Source organism: Anopheles arabiensis, chromosome X (genome assembly GCF_016920715.1).
Source record: "Anopheles arabiensis isolate DONGOLA chromosome X, AaraD3, whole genome shotgun sequence".
Classification (NCBI taxonomy): domain Eukaryota; kingdom Metazoa; phylum Arthropoda; class Insecta; order Diptera; family Culicidae; genus Anopheles; species Anopheles arabiensis.
Window position 1 is genome coordinate 10,626,170 of NC_053519.1, and position 6,127 is coordinate 10,632,296.

Genomic DNA, 6,127 nt, shown 5'->3' on the forward strand with positions numbered 1-6,127 from the left:
CCATCACGCTCTCGCTGCCGGGCTCGGCACGGCAAAAGATCGGTTCCGTTTCGCTCGCGCGCTCCCCGTACGTGAGAGAAGGTTTTTTCGGGTTTCGCTCTTCGCTTTCCAAAATCGCTCGAGAAGATCCTTTTTGATGCACACACACACACACACACACACACACACACACAGCAAGACGATCTTGTATCAGTTTCTGCTCTCGTTCCCTCGCTCTCTCGTTCGTGTCTTTCTATCTTTATCTTTCTTCCCTTCAACCACTTGCCACACCACCTCCTATCGTTCGCTCCGTTTTCTTCTGCCCTTCGTTGTGTTTTGTAAGTTTTTTTTTTCAGTTCTTTGTTGCTCCTATCTGTTTTCTCAGGCGCATTTCGATCTCTCTCTCTCTCTCTCTCTTTCTATCTCTCTCTCTCTCTCTCTCGCCTTTTTACCAGAATTCATATCTACGAGATGAGTACTCTACAGCCAGCCGAAAGGATCACGGGAGAGCGAGATCGGGCGAGATCGCCGGGAGCCTTCGGGGGTCGGTTCGGTTCCCAAAAACCTACCCCTAATGCGTGTGTCGCTCCGTGCGTGTGTTTGTAGATGCGCGCGCGCGCGTTCGACGAGCCGGTCGCGTGCCGCATTCTGATATTTTTTTTTGTTGCGTTGTTGCTGCGCGTACGATCATCTTCAATGCGCTGTCGGGGCTCTCTTTCGTTTGCTTTCGCCTGCCTCATTTGCCGCTTCAGCTTTTTCTCCTTGAAGAGCGATAGAGAGAAAGAGAGGGAGAGAAAAGGAGAGATAGAGTGAAAGAGAGTGAGGAAGAGGGTCGGGAACAGGAAAGTCGCGGGTTGACTTGCCTCTGCTCGGGATGCGGGTGCTCTGCGGCTCCTCTGCCAGCCTGCAGCAGCCTAGCGGACAGCAGAGGGATGCAACGCGGATCCACACACTAGCAGGCCCCGGCAGATGCAGGATTCGTGCACTCCTCCCCCCCCCATCCTCTTCGCGCGCGATCTCACGATCACTATTCACTCCCCTCGATCCACTTCCTTTCGGAACGGTTGGGGTATGTTTTTTTTGTCGCTGGTTTGCCGTTTGGATTGAGAAAAATACGGGAAAACCATCGCGAACCCTCAACGGTACGATGGATGGTGTGTAATCTCGCAACCGGGGCATAATCTTACGGTTGCTGTTAACACGGTGTTCGCGATCGGGCGGCTCGACTGCAGCCATTCAGCCATTCAGTCATTCCAGGCTTTCCTTAATTCAAATCAAATTCCAGCCTCCTGCGATCAATCACGGCGAAAGATCCCGATCGGTAATTTACGGTGAGATCTAAACTTCACAAAATTATAACGTGAGGCCTTGCGAGAAATTCTGCCACTAGCAAAACGAACTTCTAGAGACTCGTCTAAACCTTTCCAGTGAGATAATTTTGCTCCCATCAGACAGCGTTAAAAATCACATAAGATTTTCCACAGCTCCGTACGGTCCAAAATGGCAAAGAAGGGCAAAAGGAACAAACGGCACCCTTTGTGGGACGAACGGGCCGCGTGGTGGAAAAGGGTTTTTGACGATCGGCCACACGCCGGATCGTGATTTTTCGTTTCTGCTCTGTGGTGTCGTTTTTTTTTTTTTGCGCCGTGCTTTTGTGTCTTCTGGCCCTTCTGGCGGCATTTTAAGGATGTGCTTTGCGCACCCCGTTCGCCCACCTGCCCGCAACAGAAGCATAAACATTAAATACACATCACCATCAGCGGCAGCGACTTAGGAACCAGGTGCGTGTGTGTGTGCGCCGGTCCACCTGGTAAGCTGTGGAAGTGGAAGCCGCATGCTCCGACAATTTTGGCACTGACAAACACACACACACACATACACATGCGCACAAGAACCTAAAACCAGCGATGTGGATGCACCAAAGACAAGCGGTTAGACATTAGAAATGAGCGTGTTCGCGGCTCTTCATCAGCACCTAGTATCGGGGTCGAGAAAAAAAAAACCCAATGATGTACCATTGAATTATTCATTTGTCTAAGTGATTCGTTTGAGAGGAAACACGCTGCTCCTATCTGAGCGCAAAAAAGGAAACCGTCCGAACACTCCTCAAGCTGGTAGCTACAGCCCAAACACAATCATCCGCATGTTGTTCTGCCGCGAAAGGAATTTCTGGAACATTGGTCGATTCATTACGAATTGATTGAGATGTTGCAGTAGAAATTGTGTATTTTGGTTCTTTCTATGCGAGATACCACTGTCTTTATGAATAAATCTGTTGCCTTCAGTTTTGCCCGGTGGCAGCCAATTCCTGCAATTTGAAACATGTCGTCATCCGCAGTGGAAACATATGGTATTAGACCCTGATGAACTAACGTAACAAGAAAAAAAAACGAAATCAATTTCTTCTCCAAACTCGAGCAATATGAGCATACGAAACGACACGCGCCATATGTGTCTGCCAGGCAAACCGGCATGGGCCAAATGTGGCCAGCATCGGGTCGCAACCGGTGGTACTAAGTCACAGGACAAACCGCTAGGCAACGTTTTGCGCGCAGCCGAGCAGACGGGCCGAAAGATTGCGTTACTTGAGTCATCCCGGCTGGGGTAATCCGATGCGGAGCGTCATCTTCTTGCACGAGGATTATGTGACAGACGAACCGTTTGCGGGCGAAGTGTGCTATACTCGTAAATTGGTTGAATCTGAAGCCCATGCGCTGAAGATTCTGGGAGTAGCTTACGAAGTACATTAACTACTTTTTTGCGTTGTTGTGTCCTTTCTCTTAACCGCGCTCTCTTTCTCTCTCTACTTTACAGACACGCACGCTGGTGTGTTGTTAATATTGTCACGGTTCCGAACGGTACATTACCACTTTGCCACTGCACCATGACGATAGCATGATGGCGTGTGAACAACGTACTGCCGATGCTGTGCAGCGTATCCGACCACCGGGAAGTGCAGTTGGGCGCACGAAAACCTCGCGTACATGCGCACCAAACCAAAGGTACGGTAGGTGTGAAGCGACAACTTAGTCTATTTGTTTTTTCCGTCCGATTGGAGTGTGCCGGAGGACCTTGCGCGGGCTTTAGTCGAGCTCGCCCGGAGGCACCATCCATTCCCAGACAGGTAGTTGCCAGGGGTCCCGCGTAGAAGGTCCTCGAACTGTGCGCAATGATTTTGCAACAAATAGAAGGACCAGCGGACCTGCCATACACCAGGTAAGGCCGTGTCTCAAGACACGGCTAAGATCCAGACAGTTTCTCTTTCGCTTCGATACGCATCCGTAGCAGCTCATTTTCTACCGAGGGTTCGTTGCATTATCGCGTGTGCATCTTTGCCGCACAGAGGAGAGGACAGAACGGCGGAAGGGGAAAGTCTTGCAATATCTTAGCCATTAAGGTTGCTGGAAGAAATGCCGTAATCTTGTGTACCTTTGCGACGCAATAGCGAAATCCCGGAGCACCGAGAACTTCTGAAAAATTCAAGGCAAAATGGAGAGGAAAGCAGCGAACCTGAGCAGCAATTGTAAGACGTTCGTACGGGATGCTGTGTGCTGGAGGTTCTCGAGGGACGAGATTTTCTATCCCGAGCTACCTGAGACTTTGCAACATCAACCCGGACTCAAACTGGGACAATGAGCTGGTTTCTTTTCTTTGGCTGCGCAAAGGACTCCTTTAGGAATCAGGACGAACTTGTTGTGCGGGGTTTCAGTTTTTTTTTCATTCTTGCAGCGCCCTGCGCTTCTTGTCGTTCCTCCTTCCTTCAGCTTTGGGAGGCTTTGGTGAATTGGTACACTGATAGAAAATGAGAAGAGCAAGACCAATGCAAGCAACTACACGAAGATACGGCCCGTGGGACACGGTTCTCATCGATCTCGCTTGATAGGGACACCCTTGGAAATCGAAAGAAAACACTACAATACCGCATTCTTGCAAGGCTACGAAGGTGCTCCGGAATAAAATATCACCCTCCGGGGCGAGTCCTGTCAACCTACATCGTGTGTTTGTGTGCGTGCGTGTGTGTTTGGTACGCACGTAACATTTTCTTCTTCTTGTATTCGAGGTACGCTGGAATTCGTCGTCTTCGTAACGGGCCCCGGTGCTGGAGAAGATTATCCCAAAATGCACCAGGAAGCGTATCGTAAGCGGACAACGCGCTGGGACGACGGCTACTGGGGTCGCGCTGACCGAAAGTGACCTGGATCTTTAATCGATTTGTGACGGCAGTAGCGGTACTTCGGCACTTGAACGCTTTGCTACGCTTTGTAGGCTATTTCTTTCGCTTTGAGTGGAGCGATTTCCAGGAAAACGATTGCGCCTGTGTGAAGAACTAAAAGGTAAGGATGAGCGGCATCAAAGATGGGTAAGTTAGCTCCTCACGGATGACCTTAGCACAGCAGAGTGTTCCGATTGAAGGAATTAATAAAGGAATAATTCAAACGATTTGCTCCCCCCAAACGCATGACAATGTGATCCCCGGATTTTTTTGCAGCGCCTTTTTTAATTCCGATGGATTAACGTTCTTCTCTGAAATACTGTCACCCTTGTTTTGTTAATACGACTTGGCAAAAAAACTCTCAACCGTTTACTTCAGAAAGGGTTTCAAACTCCCGTATCCTTCCAGTTCACCCTTGGTGCTTAATTCACAAGCATTGAATGTGCTGGCAAGAGGATTTTCCAGTGTCCCAAACATGTCAGATGTCAAACGGGAAACAGTATCCAAAACCAGGCACCATCAACAACCACACCAAAGCTGACCGGGATGATCCTTGGATGAAGCAGAGGAACAAAAAAATCAATCACCATCTGCAGGTTTCTTCTTCCACACCCTTCCCAGAGTGCTCCCCATCAAGAAACTCTCTGACACCTTTTTTTGCTGACGTATGTAACAAAAATAAAACATCCGGTGCATTGGAGAACCCAAAAGCCCCGACACGAAACGACACAGTGTCATCATCACAGTCAAAGTCGCGTGTCGTGCGCTATGGTGCCTGTGATCTTTGCGCCTGCCGACAGCATCGGCGTATTTGCATTTTTATCTCTTCGCTCCATTCTCCATACTCTTCCCCGGGCCAAGCCGCGTCAAGTTGCGTCGGCTGCCAATTAGGTATGCAAAACTGCAGCCCAATCCTGTCGCGTGCTGATTGGAATTGGAGCAAAACTATGCCGCACTATAGAGACGAAAAAAAAAATCCTCAAAACACACACATGGCCCCCAAAGCCACCGACTGCAGTCGTTTCCGTTTTTGATGGCGCAAATTAGCGTTTAAATGCCGCTTAGCTGCACCGGGAGCCGTATCGAAGCGGGTGAGAAGGCCGCTCCACTCTGCGGCTGTCATCGGCGTAACGTTTAGAATTTAATTGACGTTTATGTGACGGGGTCTTTTTTGTTTCTGCTCACAAGCGCTCGTGCCACGCACAAAAAAAGTGGGGCGAGGCGGGAGGCTCATTCCTCGTCGAGGTGACGAGTTCCGGGGCGCCCATCGGCTGACAAGATATTAAAAGATAATACACTTTTTGGGCTCGTTTTGTTTGTTTTCTTTTTGTGTAGTTGTGGACGTAGCTTCGAAACTGCGTGCCGGAAGCGTTTCATGCTTCGCCGTCGTACGGTATAATGCGTTTACCACCCACAACGCAATCTACTCGGGACCTTGGAGCAATATCCGAAGGTGGGAAGCGTCCTGGGTGATGTACGGGTTATTCTAAGTTTTTCCACAACGTAAAAATTTAATCATATTAATCATTCCCATCCATAGGAGTGCGTGAGCCGCCTTTGAAGTTCGCGTTCCAGGAGCTGAAGATTGAGGCGGCCCTTTGAACGAAAAGATTAAAAAAAAAAAAACACTAACGGCTGCTTCTTTCATATGATGCATTCTCATATATTGGTGGTATGATTTATGAAAGCAACTCCAACACGTCAAGGTTAATAGTATTGTTGGAGGAGCCTTCGGACGGATCTTTCCTTTAGGACGGGCAATGAACTAAAGCATCACGATAAGCGCTCATTTGACGCGGGCATTCATGGACAGGAATCGATGGATTAGCGATGTGGTCTCGTTATGATTGGTTTATTGCTTTATTGGTAGCTCAACATTTCCAGGATCTGGAGTTGTGGAGCTCTCCAGCCACGTCGTACGGAACAATACCAAAC